Source organism: Plectrocnemia conspersa, unplaced genomic scaffold (genome assembly GCF_051122295.1).
Source record: "Plectrocnemia conspersa isolate PC_06_02 unplaced genomic scaffold, ASM5112229v1 ptg000012l, whole genome shotgun sequence".
Classification (NCBI taxonomy): Eukaryota; Metazoa; Arthropoda; class Insecta; order Trichoptera; family Polycentropodidae; genus Plectrocnemia; species Plectrocnemia conspersa.
In genome coordinates, this window is record NW_028277176.1 from 8,928,643 (window position 1) to 8,948,272 (window position 19,630).

Sequence of the window (19,630 nt, forward strand, 5' to 3'; positions counted from 1 at the left end):
TCTACATACATCATAACGATTTTACATTTTAATTTTGCAATAACATACAAAACTTTGGGTTGAAAAACTTTGTTAATTGATGTAGTATAAACTGGGATGTTTCGATTTATTTTGATTGGATTGCTTTTATATCTACCTAGCCAGACAGTTTGACTCTGAAATTTATTTCATTTCAATAAGTGTAACATAAAATATTATTTTTTTATATGAAAAAATGATTATGGTTCATACATTTTATATAAAAATTTCCGTGCCCAAAAAGGCGATGTCTCATTGCATTTCGTCGCAATGGAATAAAACGATTCTTTTTACAAAAAACTTAATTTATTTTTTATTTAATAGTACGTAGAAATAGTAGACTCCCATCTCTGATTATAGGGGCAAACTTAATGGTATCCCAGTATATTTTTAATAAAAGAAGGCCTGAATTCACAGCCACTAAACAATGTTCTTTCAAGACTCATATACGAGTCCTCGGGCGTTAAGCTGCTAAGTTTCGATATAATAAAAAAAGTCAATGTTTGCAATTCTATGGAAAAACTTAACAACAATAAAAAACATTTTTTAATGAAAGAGGAAAGAATAAAAATAAACTAGCCGCTCGAAAATTTAAGTTAAGCTTTACCCCTAGGTATAAAAGCTAGATTTATTTTTTATACTACTATTCCATTTGTGTACAAATGGTGGTGGTAAAGCTTGTAAACGATTTGTTAATATGATTGCCTAAATTTAACTTTAAATTCTGTACTTTCGAGCGCTTCCACGAATTCTTTCTGATCCGTAGCTGTTTTCGAGACTATATATAGTCTCTTTTATAGAATTGTTGCTATATTTTTAAATAAATACCCTCATTTTATAATAAATTATCAATACACAAATAGCTGTAGGTCGCGTATTTATCATTTCTTTGCCCTAGAAGGAGCAAACAATTTTACTAGACTGCTGCCTCCCATATTCTCTTCAATTTCCTTATCCATCTTTAACAAAAGAATAATGACGGAATACAGATTTAAATTAACCACACTCGTCTCTAGCGACATCTTGGGTAGGAAGTCGAATGGACAGTAATTTTTTTTTATACAATTACAGCAACTACAGCTAATGATATTTTACTTTGAGACTGAGCTTGGGTTCATTATTAATACTACTACTCTTCTCTATAGCTTATGTAATATATTGTCAATATGTTTAAACATAAATGTATAAGCATTTTATAGACAATACTATGTATGCTTTAAAATATGTCGTGCTTGTTGAATATACCTCGTATAATTTAATATAAAATATGGAAGATATTTGTAACACATTACTAATTAGTAGCACAGATCTTAGTATTTAAAATTAAAAATAGTATTTGCTGCGAATTTATATAAATGCTTTCTATATACGATAAGTATATTTTAAATTAATAATTTTGTTTATAATATTACGCAATTGTTATTATAGTAAAATACTACCAAATGGACAATACAGTTCTATAATATTCCAAAGAGTATAGAAAATTATATACATATTTCACACACACACACATGCACATAAAAGAGAGATACAGGAATTCAGATGGCGATACACACAAGAATACAAAGCGGATAAGAGAGAGAGAAGCAAGCGAGCAGAAGCGCCTGCGAGAGTAATTTTAATGAAAAAAATTCTATCGTAAGTGGAAATCAGTATATTTTTCAATGAATTTTCTGAGCAATATCACGTCGGTGTCGGAAAAGGTCTCTCCAATATCTCTCCTTCCTCTCCTCTTTGGCCCTTTTTCGTCGGACTCCTTTTCTCCATCGAACGATTTTCATAAATCGCTTTAGACATTCGGTCGTCATCCCCGAACCCTCTACACCCCTAACTCAGTGTGGAGATACCTCCGAATACTACCACCCCACAGCCGCACACCACTATGCCACATTCTACCGTTTCGTGCCGGGGTCAACCCGCTTTTACTGCACATATTTTTTCATACTCTATACATGTTTACAACCACTGTGCGTCTGTGTTTAGTTAATAAATTAACCAACATAATACAGTGGTATAAAAAAATACGTAAAAAATACAAATGTTTATGTGGCAGATTACTTGGTTTTATACGATTTTACCCATCACAGATACATATATACAAACATAATAAATACTATATACTCAATGCCACTTGCAAACTATGTTAAATATATTTTTATACGAGGATGATTTAAAAAATATAAAAAGTCTAGAGAATATTTTTATTGCATTATATTTTGGGGTTGACCTAAAAATATTTTTTGGGTTTTTTAATACGGCGACCATGGACTTAATTATTCTGAAAACGACGGTTCTTTATTCAAATACTCTAGAAGTCTCTTTAATCATCCGTTTTCAACTAGTGTTTCTACACGAAGCTCAATAATGCAAATAGGACTCTATTAACGCCACCTGTATCTACTTAAATAGTTATACTGAGTATTGATAAGCGAAACATAATACGTTATGAAAAGTATAACGTTTTTACTACCACTTAAAAGCAGATTCTTGCTTGACACGGCAATAAAAACATTATGTAAGAACAACTTTCAATTTTAAAATACAATTAAAGTTGTTCACGTTGAAACCAAATTTTGAAAGAATTATTAAATTAAATATATACAATAAAAGATTAATTCTCTACATTAATTTATAATAATATGGTTTTAATTGCTTATGGTAGTAATATACTATAATTTTAATTACATGATAGCATATATGTAAATAGGTAATTTAATATTTAATTATAGTAAATATAATAAGAAACATTTATATTACATTAATTATTAAGCAGCAAATACCATACATACATATATTTAAGCCTTATTAGAATTTTAATTTAGAATAATGCGATAATTGCTACAAACCAATAAAGAGTTACAAATATCTTACTATTTTAATATTATATGATATTAGACACATTTAGCATGTATAAAAGATTTTGGAGAATAAATAATAAAGTCTTTAAAACACATCTAATAATGTTTAAATATCGACTATATATTATTAGATAGGGAGAAGAGTAAAATAAATAGAAAAACTAATATTTATCAATTTTTTTTTACTTTTTTAATGTGCAAAAAAGTTGTTATTTAGAATTTAATTTAATAATTTAGAATTTAATTTAATAATTTAATTTAAAAATTTAGAGTTACTGCTATAGAGAATTCACATTACAGCAATAAATAATAATGTCAGTTTAATTCGACTATTATGTTTTATCATAATAATTTTTAAGACCACCAACTAAATCAGGGATTAGCAAGCTGAGAATAGATTTTATATTTTTAAACTCAAAGTATGCGCTCTAAAGAAACAAACAACCTTCGATTTAAGAAGAAGCTAGATTTAAACGTATCTGGTGCTCCTATTGCTTGGCATTACGCTGTTATGTTACGCAGTTATAATTCAGTAGCGTCTTCCATGCCATGTGTAATTTTTTGCGATTATTTTTTTCTCATTTTATTACCTATTTGCCGTAGCATTGTTATAACCAAAAAAATAATATACAGGAATTTCAAATGTCGTGCTTTAAAAATTTTTTATACCTATTGTGTGATAATGATTAAGTCTGTACTAAAAAAAATACAATATATCAACAACAACGGTCAAAAAAGTTTAAAACGATTTTTTTATACAAGTTGTAAATAAAGTAATTTATTAATTAATGAAATAAAAACTGTTTACCGAGGTCAATTAAATCGTTTATGATTGTTGCAGCCTCGTTTTAATAAATCGAGCTTTTGATAAAAACGGGTCTAAGAAAATTTATCCCCCGTAATTTACCGCCAGCAATTAATCTCTATCAAGTATATTTATAATTGCTTTAAACAATTTCTAGCCTACAGATAAACGCTAGTATATTTTATCTAGAAGCTATGAACTATGTTCAAACTCGCTTATTCATTTGTTATTTGATTGTTAGACAACTCTAAAAAATTTCATTTTCATATCAAGAAATATTTTAAAAGTAGTTTAAAAATAAAACCTTATTTGCCAGTTGCGAAACGTCCATTTCATGTTAAACCCCAAACCTTACCTAAAGGAATTATTTTACCGAAAGTTTGGGCTTAAACAGCAAATGGTTGTTTTGCAACTGTCACAGTGAAGTTATATTTTTAATAATATGAATATAATTTTACTAACCAGGCCAGTTAAATTATAGCATACAATGAATTTTAATTCTACTGGTATCAGTGAAACTGTGTGTTATTCACTGCGCTGATGTTAAAAATAACATCTATAAATGAACCTAATTTAAAATGACCAATAAATTAATATCAATTATATATTATGCCTGGCGATAATTTGTAGACTACAAATTGTTTATTTAATTAATTGACACGGCGGTAAACTGTAGTGACTAATTGCTGGCGGTAAATTAGAGGCGATAATTTTTTCGGACCTCGATGAAAAGAGTATCAAGAAGTATTGAGCAAATCGTGAATAACATCGATAGCCATTTTGATAGCAAAACAAATAATTTTGAAAGGTTTTTTTGAGCTTTACCTAATGGTTCCCAAACTTTATCAACTGTTAACGCCCTTGCAAATTCAAGGTTTTCTTAAGGCGCGCTATAGAAAATTATAACAAGTGCACTTTGCGAAATAGCAAATATTTTATACAATTAAAGGATTAGGTAAAAACTAGTAACATGTAGTAATAATTTTTAGGGTATTTCAAATTTTAATGCAAGTGCAAAATTTTGATTTTAAAATCCAGTCGACTATATAATGGAAAAAAAATCTTTACCTTAAATTGTAAATTAATAATCTGCAAGGTTTCAAGAAATTATTTTTTAATTAAATGCATATGTTTGGGGACTTATATTTATATTTAGCACCTATGTGAAAATACATTTTCAAATGTGAAGCTCATAAAATCATTAAAATCAGTTTTAGGTCAGCATTACCAGATAACCATTTCCAATAAATTTTGATGATAAAAAGAAATAAGCTTCGATCCCAATTTTCCGATGGGTTTATCTCAAAAAAAGCAATTTAAATATTTTTATAAGTAAAGCTTATTACTAGTCACGTATTGTAAGCAATTTGCGATAAATATCAAAATTCGTAATAAATTCGAATAGATATAATATACATTTGTATATTTTATCTATTTAAATGTCAAAGTTGTGAATCTTGTAGATTTTTTTTAAGCTCACCTAAATTTTGCTTAAGATATTTCTGATTCGGCTCTTTACAAAAAAAGTTTGTTGACGCCCAAACTAGATCATTTATTAAAAGTGGTGCATTAGCTGTGAAAAATTACTAAATAAACAAATATTCTTGTAGTTTTTTTGACCTAACAGCAAGTGCATTTTGTATAGAGAATACAGACGTCATATCAGAGACAAATTCAAAAAAGCAACCTCTTCCCTCTTTACGTCATTAACCCTGGTCCAGAATTATTATAAATAAAATCATTTCAGAGCCTAATCTTTGATTGGCTTTAAAAACTAAATATATGTGTAAAGTGAATTTATACTGCTGTAATAGTACTGCGCAATTTTAAATCTTTTTAGGTTCTGAAATTTGCTATACATAAAGACACGACTAGGTAGTAAATATTTTCAATGAAAAAATTACAAAGTAATAGTGATATTTAATATATTATAGTTACACGGGCCGTATTCTCACACTGTATAATAAATACACAGCTCTACCCAAACCGCTTTTTAAGATCAACATTGAAATTAATGTGCTTGAATAATTAAACTCGTTAAAACTTTCACGCATACAAGTGTTATAACTAACTTTATGAAACTATTATCAAGTTAATGGCAAAAGGTTTTTTTCTATTCAAGAAGTTAGTGACACGCTATGCGGAGTATGAGATAATTGAAACAAGCTTATTTGTTTTTCAATAATTGTAACACATAAATAGAATTAGATCACATTAGCGGCATTTATCGATAAACGCTTAATTTGTAAAGTATATTATTAGTTTTATAAATAATTAAGTTCTGTAATTAATATTTTTCGTGAATTATTAAATGACTGGGTATACCCAGTTTCAATTATCACGAATTTTTTGCAAAGCATGTTGGTATATGAATATCTAGAGTCGCATTGACGTATACATTCAAAAACATTTATATATGCTGATTTTATAAATTTTAAACAGCAAAAATATTTTATGAAAACTTTTTACTGTAACCTTATTAGATAGAACTGGGCTCCCAAATGTTTTCAAGAATGGGATTGGTAAATAGATTTCTATTTACACAGTTAATCAACTTTTTAACTTACCATCAAATGAGTATTTAAATTACTGTTTTTATTATTATTATTTCAGTTAGGTATAAGCTACAAAATAAATAATTAAATTACCACTCTTTTTAATATATAAAAAGCATATGTTTACATCTCTTTGTATAATTTATTATCCCAATAAAAATATATTTTTTTCAAGATATGAACGTAAATGTTTATGTATGAGAAAATTAACTTTTATTATTATTACCCATAAGAGGTACGTAAAACTGTATTAATATAAAGCGTAGCACTAGAAAAACAACAATTACTACATCCAAAGTATACAATATCATATTCCGTGCGGGAAAAGCGGGTCTTAATTTTTTATGACCCATTTAGTATTTTTTTTATTTCATGTTTCTTTTCACAAACGCTAAGCCCGCTGTACGAAAAACAATTCGAGAAGCGGATGAAAAATGCACTTTGCATAATAATTATTGCAAGGACCGCAACAGCCAATGTTGTTTCTTTGCTTGAAGAATAAGTTTTAGTCTGCAATTGAATTAATTTAATTGCGTTGACAGTTACTTGTGGTAATAAGGTCTGGAATTTAATTAATTTAAAAAAAATACTATGGACACACGCGCGCTGAATTTATAATTTTTAATTAAGTTCTGCGGATACAAATCGTCTGTATAATTTAAACGTTGTGTAACTTTAATACGATTTGCTTAATTTATTTATTTTATTTTATTTATTTTACGTACATGTTTATACAAACAAGTTTTCCAATATTTTATATAGTTAACGACTGGATTTTGTATTAATATCTAGTACGTTGTACATATATGTATATAAATATATTCATTAAAAAAAAAATAATAAATATAAAATATAAAATAATGTATCTACTTAACCAAAGATGCAAAATATTATATTTTCCAAGTTTAGCAGCAATATACTAATTTTGAAACTACGATAAAACAATCTTAAACTAAAATATAAGCACAACGTGTTTAAAGTACACATTGCTTCAGATGCAAAAGCACAAATTTTAACTAATTTATATCCTTATATAAATAGTACATTTTTATTTATTATTTTTTTTTAAAATTCTACTTAAAATACCAGCTTTTATATTTTTCCTTAAATTTTAACTTCTGGTGTTATTATTATATTTTTCATTATATTGTATGAAGAAATGAAAATAGCGTTAAACCAGTAGAGTAGGCATTCTGATTTCATAATGATTTTCATTTCTCGAAAAATGAGAATTCTCTGAAAATTTTGATGAATGAAAAAATGTATGTAATACAATAAACTATTGCATATACATTATTACATATTATTCTTAAAAAAAACACATGTCAATTAAAATAGAATAAACATCTTCGTTCTTTTTTTTGTTAAAAAAATTTCGGCCGTGGAAAAATTCTTCTCGTTTTATGTTGATGTTGATTTAACGACAACAATGCTTCAAATTGGCACTGTAAATTATTTGTTCTCTTGCCTGTCGATTCCAATATTTTGAATTCTTTTTTCATCAATCCGTAAGACGTAAGTCTGTAACGCGAACAGAAATTTCTTTCTCTAATTGTTGCGCTAATGATAAATTTTCAATTTCTTCAATGAATTATAATGATTTAATGTCTAAAGTCGCGAGGGTCCTTAGAATTCGTCGAGCAATTAAAAAATCTGTAAATAATTTCATTCCCCATTTTACATATTTCTGCTTTTGAAGAATAACTATGCAAGTCATTTATTTTTTGACTAATGAAAGATTTTGGATTTGGCAAATATTTATTTAATGACATCAATGTCTAGGTTTCTTCGATTATATAATAATTGCCGGTTGAAATTTTGAGTTTAACTCACAATTGATATTTTCCTATTGCTTTAACAAAAAATTCAAAGCCTTTTGGCGTTCAATAATAATCGTCAAACAAATGGAAATAACAGTTGTTGTTACTTTACAAAAAAAAATATAAAAAACTTTTTGGATTATTAATTAACAAAAATAGCCCTAAATCGTTTTACATTTTGCCTATTCCCACGCGTATTTTTTTTCTTATCGGAGCGTGTTCTTAGATCATCAAAGCAAAAATAAACCCGCCGGCCGGTTTCGCAAAAAATCGTTAGTCATTCAAATATTTTCAATCTTTTAAAAAAGTACGCAGTTTTTATGCATAAAATAAGAAGGGCAGGGGTTGTAAACATTTTAAAAATAATTGTATAAATTAAATTTTGTACAATAAAAAATGATTTAGAAAATTTATCGATAAATCAAAATTCATAAATTCTCGAAAAGAAACACTACACATTCTATTTGAAAATTTAAATTTTAAAATAAACATTTTAGTATAATTAAAAATACTCTTTATAATATTAATGCTTATTATTTTAGTAATAAAAAATATTTATAAACAAACTTAGATTTTACTTAGTAGTCGATACAATAAACATATTTATTCTATATAATAGACATGGCCAATAAATTTGGTTCACATTTAATTAGGCGTTTTTCGTGACTCTAGATACCGACTTGCATTTAAAATACTCAATTATCAACTTTACAAAAAGGACAAAAAACCGTCACTAAAATAAATATCTCCTAGATATTCATATCTGGTTCGTTTTTAGCATTAGCTTATTAGTAACAAATGTATATTAGACTTAAAATGTTGTTTTTTTTTTAATTATATTAAGACCATTGTTACCCCAATGTGTCACGATGAACAAAAAAACATTCTTTCTTATTATGCATAAATAATACATTATAAGAAAGGTATAAAAAATAATAAAATTAAATTATACGAATTGGACCAGTTTCTCGTATCTGACATTAAACAGATCAATGTTCAATGCCAGTATGTTAAGGAGCCGGATGGCGACAGCCCTCCGGCTAATGTGGACATCCTAGCCCTAGCCCAAGCCCTAGCCCTAGAGAATAGTTTCATTGTTGACTGCACCCTTTCGGTAGTTTGAAAAAGTATTTAGCGACTTACAACTTTTTGCGAGAACTCAGCAAATCGTATTCCACCGCTCCTTAAAAAAGGCGCTGGTATACAAAAACGTAGAATAACCAAATACTCTCCTACAAATATTTATTAAGAACCTTTTCTGTACTTTTTTAATCAAAAGGGATTATTTTATTATTTGGGGATTCTAAATAACAGATCTTGATTAAAGAATACTGCAAATTAAAGTGTCATGAAGAACGCGAATAACTGACGGATCGTCAAAGTAAAATGCGTTCCTCATAACAAAGACGAGCATTATGGAAGATTTATCACAGACGTGTAGATAGAATATCCACTTGCTCTTAAAAGTGATTCCGAAAATTTTAGCCAAAATGTTCCCACTAAAATCGTAGGAATAAACTGATGGCGAATGAGGTCGATAAAATGACATAGTATGCCACTTTCAGACAATAAAGGGCCGATGGTTAACGGAAGCCCATCTCCATCAAGAATCTAAATCATTATGTAGAGAGTAGGAGTCCGCAACAGCTTTTTTTGTTAGACTTTCATAGATATAAAAAAATGTCCTTAATAAGTCATATATTATTTATTAATTGTGTATTACAGTAGATTTCTTTGTGGTATATTTCCTAGCATAATTTAATTTAGCCCGCTGCATCGAAGTAACTATACAGGACGACGAAACTAATGGCCCAATTCGCGAAGTGAAGCTATAATCTCCGCGTGATTTATACGCCGGATCGGATTTTGCTATAAATATATATTAGTGCGTGATTTATACTGTGCAAACACACAATTTTCGAAATCGCTGAAAATGTACTGGGTATATATCTATTACAGTATAAGCGGTCATCGAAATTGATGAGGTGTCGAATCGTTAAAAGGCCGCGGCGAGAATGTTTAGAAAATTGTTTATCGAGTGGGAAAAATCGCGACGGGCGCTTTTCTCCCGGGCTTTTCCCGGGTCGCTTCCGGGTGAAGATCGCGCGATAAAAACCGATGGAAAACAAGAATAAAGAACAATAGCGCTATCTTTGTTGGACGGGAGAGGCAGCTCTCGGCTTGACGTACACTTTAACGATACTAAACACGATTAAATTTTTACTATAACCAATATTGCAATATGATACAACAAAGTGGTTCGTAAGAAATTGATAGTATAAAAGATATGCGAATAAAGGTACGACAATATATATTACATCAAATTAGCTCAACAATTTCTGCACTAATAAAAAAAGACTAAGACTAAGATTTGAAATGTGGCGCTGAACAATAATATAGGCGTATTTTATATATAGAACTCCTTATTTATTATAATATACAGTTAAAATATTTTTGTTAAATGTGATCGTAAAAACAACAACCAAATTTAGTGCTTAGACTTTTGTTTTTTGCAGTTTTATTGAATATATATGATGTTATTGACCGTGTTGATTTTTGTATTCTAAATCTATTAAAGTTCACTTTTTTTGCTTTGTAGAACCATTTTTTTAATTATTATATTAATATATTTTATTTTATTCAGCGAAGATTTTTCTTATTGTTTAGATTTGTATATTTTAATGTCGCTGTTTTGTTTAATATGATAACCGCAATTCATATTTTAAAAGAATAAGTTTAAATCATTATATTATTAAGTATAAATTATAATTGAAATACCGCACTTAACCTATTTTATATATTAAGCTGAAATAATAGCTTTTTCAATTTCACATCTCTAATCGGTTAACTGATGCATCAAATCATGCCATTCAATAACAGATTTTCGCTAAAGAACTCTTAAATAATTCATAAATTTATCGCGTAGAGATTGCGATAATATGTAAATGCTTGTGGTTTATGAAAATATCGAAAGAATGAAAAAAATCTTTCTTCAGATGGAGGGAGTAAATAAAAAATGCTACTGGCGTACCACTGTCAGAATAGTGTCGAGAGAATTGGAGAAAAATCGCGAATAAATCCATACAAGCGGTGTTCAAATGGATTCGTGTAACATTCACAGATTCAATAAAAATATTATTTTAATGGCTACAGTGAGTAAAAACACAAATTATGACATAATAAAATAGCATTTATTTAGTTACAAGAGAGTAAACAAATTATTGATTTAAGTTAAGTAGTCAAATATGTTGTTATTTTAATGTTTTTATTGCTGTTATAATCTAAAGAAATATTTTTAATGAAGCTTTGAAATTTTGTCGCAATAAATTGCCTTTAAAATATTATGTTTTGACTCAATGAGCAAATTAATGATATAAGAGCAGATGAGAAACGGGATAAGTCCAAAGTTTTAAAATCGATATTTTATTGAGATTCATGTCATCAATTTACTTTGATTTACTGCGAATAAAATATATTCTTTCTTTCTAAAATAAAGTCGTTATTTGACGCTTCCACAATTTATTTAATACTACGTTAAAATATTATCTAAGATACGTTCTATAATATTTATGTTTTATCTAACAATGTTTTTTGTCGTTATTAATTATTGCAAATTATTGATTGAGGCTCACCTTAAATTATTTAAAATTGTATTAAAAAAAATATGTATATAGTGCAATATATGGATTAAAAATTAAATAAATTAAATAGCTGTATGAATTATATTTTTAACATGAATATCAATTCACAGAAACACTACAACTATTTTTATAAAAAAAAATATATTTAGAAATAACTTTTTAATAGCCTATTTATTTTTTATCTGTTATTTATGATATATTAATTTCATACAAAATTAGAGCTAGTAATAATATTAATAAAAACTAATTTTTATCTTATTAAAATTTACTAAAAAATATATTCAATTTGAGTATTTAAATAGTTATATCGATATAAATTCACCTTAAAATATAATAATATTGTGTTAAGATAAATGTTAGGTACATTCTAGGAATTACAACCACTTATAAAAATTTAAATAGCAAGTAAACTCATGCTTGAATAGGCTTATCGTATAAAGAAAATATAAATTCTAAGAATCACCACTCTGATTTTAAAAAAGACTATTTTTATGATAATCTAACGTCAATATATAACAATAAAAATCAGTATATTTTGTACTTAGTTTAAATTTTAGCATATTAGATATTTTATTCCATGAATTTAAAAATAAGCTTTCGCGGATTAAAAAAGTCGCTAATATTTTATTATACTTTTGAAAACAATAAAAATACCGATTATTATATTACATATTTTTTTTTATAAATTTAATATTTAAAAAAAAATTAATTCTGAAAAATTACTAGTGAAAAGCTTATACGCCATTGTTTTTTATTTAATTATCCAACATCATAAAAAAATCAACGATAAATTGTTTTATATGACTTCAATGAGGACTATCAATTTTAATTTTCCTTATTTTCACATTATAAAATTGAAATCGTAAAATGCAAACGACCTTGACCTACGATTTGAGCTTAAATGTGTAATATAATATGTAGAATGCCTAGAACTTCAAAGCTCCTTATTTATAATAAGCTTAACTTATCAACTAATAAAACTTAAATATAAATTAAATAAAGAAGTTGAATTGCATTCACTTTATTTAAAAAGTTTTAATTTAAATGATAACGATTTATTATACAGTTAATGGCATGTATGTTAACAATGTAATAAAATACATGGTAATAAAATGATTTATGCAATTTGTATGCATTCAGGTCATGATGATGATGATGATTATGATGGTAATGATGTCGAAGCATAAGTTTTTCTTACGTTCTTGGTGACAGTTTTTTTCAATTCTTCGTCCGTTTTGATTTTATAACATAACTTTACTAAATCCGATGACACTTGGTTTTAAAAATGTAGCACAGCGTAGAAGCGTGCGTGCGATGTGTGTGTCGAGAGAGTGCATCAGCGGCGCGCAACCCGCGGCCCGCGAGGCGTTCGCTCTCGACGGAAGCGGCCGCCGGACTGAGTAGGCGACTGCGCGGCCGGCGCCGGCGTCTCGCCCTTTGGCGACGCCAACCCTGTATTTTGGGCTTTGAGCGCCCCTGCCGATCAGGTGGCCATAGCCACTTAACCTTGTGTAAGTAAAGTGCGTCGTTAAAGATCGCCGTTGCGAGAGCAACAGTTATGGAAACTATTGTTATGTGGGAGTCTAAATTCCACGAATCATATAAAGCCGACTTTCAAAAAGTTTTACGTATAAATGATAATTGTATATTGTATAAAACACATGCAGGAATATTCTGTCTTTTCCAGAAGACATGTCAATCGACAGTATTGCCAAGTGTCACATTTTTAGATCTCATTGCACACAGAAATATTTCAACTGTAAATACGAATTCGTTGTGCGTGTTACCTTAACAATTTTTAACTACTTCGTAACGTTATCATATATAGCTTCAGCGTCTGAAATCCCAGAAAATAACTCCCTGTTTTTAGAGAAAATTCTTTACAATAGAGAGAGAGCGTATTAAATCCGTATTTTCATTTTAGTGATTTCTTGTAAAGGTTGTACAGTGAAACTTCAACTGACGAGTAACTTGACTTACTAGTATTTTGAGATACAAGCATTTCTTTTAAATTTGCCTCGATATACGAACAATGTATCATTATCATTTATTAGAAGGGTATGTCAATGTACCATTTCAATTACCATTAATCCTTTTCATTTTTTCCTATTGAAATAGATTAATGACATTTCAATTCATTTCAATGAGGAAAATTTACTTTTTTTTTTTTTTTTTTTTATTTTTTTATAAAAGTTTATTTCTTAAATAGACATAGGTAAAATAGCATACAGATATATTAAATGCACAATACTGGTTCATAACCATTTACATTGTTTACAAATTGTTAAGTTATACAATAACATAAAAAGAATAATAAATTATACGAGAATATACTAAATTAAAGGAAAAATACATAAAACCTTTTACAAATTTAAAAAAAAATCCAAAAAAAAAAAAAAAATTTGGAAAAGAATGAAGCAGATGAGAAAAACAAATTATACAAAATACATAATATACAAAATAAAACACATACAAAGGTAAATAAACCTAGCCCTGTAGACCTGAAACTGATGACACTGTGATGAGCTTAACTGCATCAAAGCAATATGTGCTTAGGCATTTTATGTTTGTATTTAAATTTAAGTTTTGCTTTGTCGTAATCACCGATTCTTGAAATTAGTGGGTTTGCGTGGTCTCGCGAGATTTTTTTATAGTATTTTTCGGTTTGATAATAACAGTATTCTTTAATGGTAGGAATTAAATGTTTGGTGTGGAGTTTTTTAAGGTTAGTATAAAACGGTGTATTATAAATTATTTTTATGGCTTTATTTTGAATTACTTGAAGTTTATTAAAATTACTATTACTCGCGTTACTCCACACTGAACAAGCGTAAGTTAAAACAGGTCTGATTAATTGTCTATAGACTAGAATTTTATTTTTTATTGTAAGCGCACTTTTTCTATTAAATATTGATTTTAGAGCCGCAATGGCGCCGAGCCCTTTCGACCGGAGTTCAGTTATATGTTTAGGAAAATTTACTTGAAATAAGAGTTATTTGGGTTACGAGTTCCGTCTAGGAACGAACTAAACTCGTAAATCAAGGCATCGCTGTATTTTTAACGCGTGTATTCAATAAAACACTTTTGAAGCTGCTAAAAAATGGTGTTGATAATCCGCTGTCTGTGATTATAGTTGGCCACACACGCTCGGATCTGTCCGAGATGGATGTCCGACGGACAAATCCGAGCGTGTGTGGTGTGAAAAACCACGTATGTATCTGTCCGCCGTCTGTCCGTTGTCTGACACGGACACGCAGACCCGAGCATCCGAGTTCACTCGCGTAAACGATGGTTTACAGTGTTTTTTTGGTAAAATTTGTCCCTAAAGTGATTTTATGGCCCGGGTCTTTATTAATTTGCGCCAAACTTGCCGCCAACATCTTTAATAAAATTGAAAGCAAATCAGATAAAATTGATCTTTCTTCAATCATTTTTCGATTGCTAGTTTAATATGGTTTACAGTATCAATGGAATTATGCAAGTTTTTTAGGTAGTCCTCGGCTCTTTGCTCTTGTCAATTGAATCCATACCCGATGGTTTACAGTATTTTTTGTTAAAATTTGTCCCTTAAGTGATTTTATGACCTGGGCCATATCCGCTCGCCTTTTGTACCAAAATTGCCGCCATCGGTAGGTCTATCGCATTAAATCTAAATAAGATTTTATTGATAGGGTCTTATTACTTTATCACCCATCTGTCACTCAATATTATTTCCGTTGAAAATGTATTTTTTGTCCATTTTTATCAACGACTACTTTGCCATCTATTGCGTGCACGACTGCCGTTACTAGTACTTGGGCCCTACGAGTCCAACCCTATGGGCGGGCACAGCTTTTGACGGCCGGATGAGCGGGACTCACCATCCGTAGTACTACATATTTTATAAGGTTTCATTAGTATTTCTCCCGACTTGCAATGCTTTGCAATTCTTGTAATAGCACCACCCCCTTTTTATAGAGGGGTGTATATGCTGCTTCAGTCGCAGCCTCGACACTCGACACTTTGAGGAGCCGAGCCCTTTGGCCCTGCTTGCTTTACTCTGTTATGCTTTGTTTGTCATGGGTAGTGCCTCGCGCTTCTATCCAAAAGATCACTTCCTCAAGGGTTTGGATTTTAACTTCATGAGAATCCCTTTGCTCTACCACACTATGCTCAGCAAACTCCAGCGTGTGGTCGACGAGCGCCTTTTATCATCATATACTGTAATTTAAATTCGTGTGTTAAAAATAATTGTAAACCGTATAATTGCTTATTGTTTTGAGTCCAATCACCATAAGTTATTTTTCTAGTACTTCATAATATGTTTGTTTAGTTGAAATGCAGAATCACCTAAAAACACGTAAGGCTGACGTCCGAGTTCAGACAGTTTGCGTGTGTGGCGAAGCTCGGACAGATCTGTCCGGGTGTCTGTCGGGAAAATCCGTACGTGTGTGCTTAGCCATGCATCCCATAAAATAACGGGATCACGTGCCTTCCATGGGGCCGCAGAAAATTTCAAGGAAGACACAAGCCAAAAATATTTTTTTTGGAGAGATATATCAAACTATATGAGAGTTAGTTAGTCAGTCAGAATAAAATAATTAACATATTATATTTAAAAGTAATGCTTAAATACTATATTTATCATAAAAATTTCGTAAACAAAGACATGTCGAATCTTGCACGTGTTTGCAAAGCTCATTGAAACCTATTTATTACTTATTTATTAATGCGTCACGAATAATATCGAAAACTTAAATCATCACTTCATTCAGTCATTGTGCTTTAAAATTTTCACATCTAACAAAACGGTAAACTAAAACTTTTCGTTTGTTTTCATTCTCCAATTTTCTTAATATCCTTATTTAAGTATTTTTTTATTCTACCACGCAAGTTGTAGAATAACGAAAAGACTATAATACTTTTGATAACATAACTTTCCTCAAATCTTTCTATGTGATAAAAACATTAAATAGTAAATTATCTTGCGGTGTCATGTGTCAATTAATTGTTCTTATTCGGATAAAAAATAATTTATTCCCTTCGGGAGCTTACCGGGTAAGTCAACAAAGTGGTTAAAATTTGGGTTTACATTTTGTGTATTTAAAACAAATGTCTGTAGATACTACATCGCTAGTTTTAACACTGCGTCTTATTATTTTTACTTTCAGCTTTAGCTCTACCCACCGATGCTGAAAATTAATTACATATTTAATTAATAGCACAATATTTCTTGTGGAATTTTTAATTTAAAAAAGACGTAATGTCTGAGTAAAATATTTTGTTGTTATAACATTTAAATGTATAACCCGTTGTGTGGCTTTGTTGAACGTTGGAATTACCTGTTTGTACGTTTATCAAAATTGGATCAGCTTCTAAAGTATTTACTTTTTGCTGTTCTCAGATACCTATTGATATTATTAGATTTTTAAATTAATTCGTTAGGCGCTTTCTTAAAATTAATGGATTTCTCACACTTTTACCTTATTTATTTATTTACATTATTTACCACCTTTGAGCATTCAGTGATTTTTTTATTGATCTTTACATTTTTCCTTAATACAAAAAAGTTTTATTCAATATTATATACATAATACATTCAAATTTATATATTGGAGTTTTTTTACGTATATTGAAATAATTTCCATAATTAGATAAAACTTTGTTTCACCTATAAGCCACATTATTAATATTATTCCTATTACTATATTTAGGTTTTGGGTAAAAAACTTATCTAGGGCGTGTAGTGAAATTATAAATAGTATTTGCTAGTTGCGAGTTCTGAAAATAAAAATAATATTATGGACGTTTAATTTGTTAATCCTCTGAATGAAACTTGTTTATTTAAAACTAAGACATGCGATTAAAAATCAGACAAGGTGATATTTTAACCCGAATTATAGATAAGATTCAGGAAATCATAAAACATACAATCTAGTTAATGATTGTTTAAACGAAAATATCTAAAAAGTATTTATATGTCACAACTAACAAAATAGGGAAAAGTTATATATTATTAAAAAATATGGAAAAGCTATATAAAATTAAAAAATATTTCATTTAACGAATTTAAATAAGTTTAAAATCTGCAAAAAAATAACTAATAAGTAATTGTAATTTTTTATGTAAACAAATGATTTGGGGCAAAATTTTTTTTTTAATTTTTAATGCTATTAAATATGTTTATTTGTATTTATTTTATTTGTGGAAAATTTACAGTGCGGAGTAGTACTATGGCATCATAAATACAATATATTGTTTTCCATTATGAAAGACATCTATCATGTTCATGAACATCATATCATATGAGCGCTAAGGGTTAAAATAACAACGCCGCAGTTCTAACGGTCTTGTAACAACATGACGTATTATCAAAGATAATAATAAATTAATTAGTAATAAATATCATTATTGGTTGCTCTTATAATATATATATTAACGTGCAAAATTATGCCTAATGATTGTACGTATAATTAGGTATAGTATATTATTATAATTTAATGAACTCAAATACGACAAATGTTACTTTCAATAAACTAATTAAACGTAACGTATTACGTTCACGTGCTTCAGCTAATGGCGAAAAGCAATAAAGGAATTCCACGAATTAATTTATGATCAACGCTCAATTATGTTTTAATATATGCTAATCGAATTATTCGCCGGTATGTGGTAAACATTGAAAAACGCATGTAGACATACATGTGAGCTATGCATAAACATATTCTAAAAACCTGTTAATTTGAATTGTTTCACATCGGTAGATAAACGTAATACTTTTAATCAGGATTACACGATAGTCGGCGTTTACTGGTATACTAAAGTTAATCGCAACAGTTTGAGGTACTTGAAATTACTTCGAATGCGATAAGGGTCCTGAAGATTCGTATATTTTACGATCTAATTAACAAATAGGCTTAGTAACCGTTTTAACTGCTCATAGAGCATATGGGCGCGTATAATTTTAGGTCATGGGTTCGAATTCGGGCGTAGTTACGACAAATGGAGCCATATACAAAGTAATAATGTTAATCTTCAATCTTGAATATTATCCTTATGGTAGAATCACATTTCAAGGAGGTTTTATATTACTACATCTTATAGACATAATAGTCGCTATGGAAAGTTTGACCAAAATAACAATAGCAGACAAATAAAACCTAAGTAAATATAGCTGCGAATGACTTGATGCTAGCCTGTTTTGTAAAGTAATAAAAATCTATTAGGATATCCAATGAGGTCGTACATTTTTGTTATTGTATTTATTTATTAACTGCATATACAAATAAATTAATATAAAATGTAATCACTCTCATTTTAAATTATTTTCTGCCAGTGTTCCGGTACTTTTTCGATTACTCGCCGATTTCTAGTTTTCTAATTATCGGTTAATGTAATATCACGAAGATATCTTAAAAGCGAACGGGAAAAATAAAATTTTGATAGAGCAATATACCTGGGGAATACGGTGAATGCTGAAGGATCTTCCAACTTATATGATATTGACAATGTGTTATCGTGCTATAGAATTATATCATATTGAAGACTTGGTAGACGATAGAAGTTTTTGAAAGTAGGCTGTTCTTATGCGGTTTCTCTAAACGCGATGTTCCTTTCCTCTTGTAGATCCAATGCAAAATTTTCATTGCAGATATTTTTTAATTTTTTTTCAATTATTCCAAGTTGATTTTCTAAATCATTAAAGGTTTTAAATGCAATATATTTTGAAGAATTTGTACTAAACTTGACAGAAAATGATCGAAGGATGTGTAAATAACCCTAAATATGTACCTATTTACTAAATTTATATTTAGTACTTATAATCGATTTTCCCAGTGAGACATCATATATTGTAATTTAAATTCGTGTGTTAAAAATAATTGTAAACCGCGTAATTGATTATTGTTTTGACCCCAATCGCCATTAATTATTCTTCTGGTACTGTAGGGATAGG

At 29.0% G+C, this 19,630-nt stretch overlaps 1 protein-coding gene across 1 annotated transcript in view; it reads right to left on the minus strand.

Annotated features, from left to right (window-relative positions):
- Positions 1-13,095, minus strand: part of Octalpha2R (alpha2-adrenergic-like octopamine receptor) — a 317,014-nt gene extending 303,919 nt beyond the window's left edge. Inside the window, exon 1 of the mRNA XM_088200837.1 lies at positions 12,896-13,095. The gene's annotated coding sequence lies outside the window, so the exon portion shown is untranslated. The remainder of the gene's footprint in view (positions 1-12,895) is intronic.
- Positions 13,096-19,630: the final 6,535 nt, after the last annotated feature.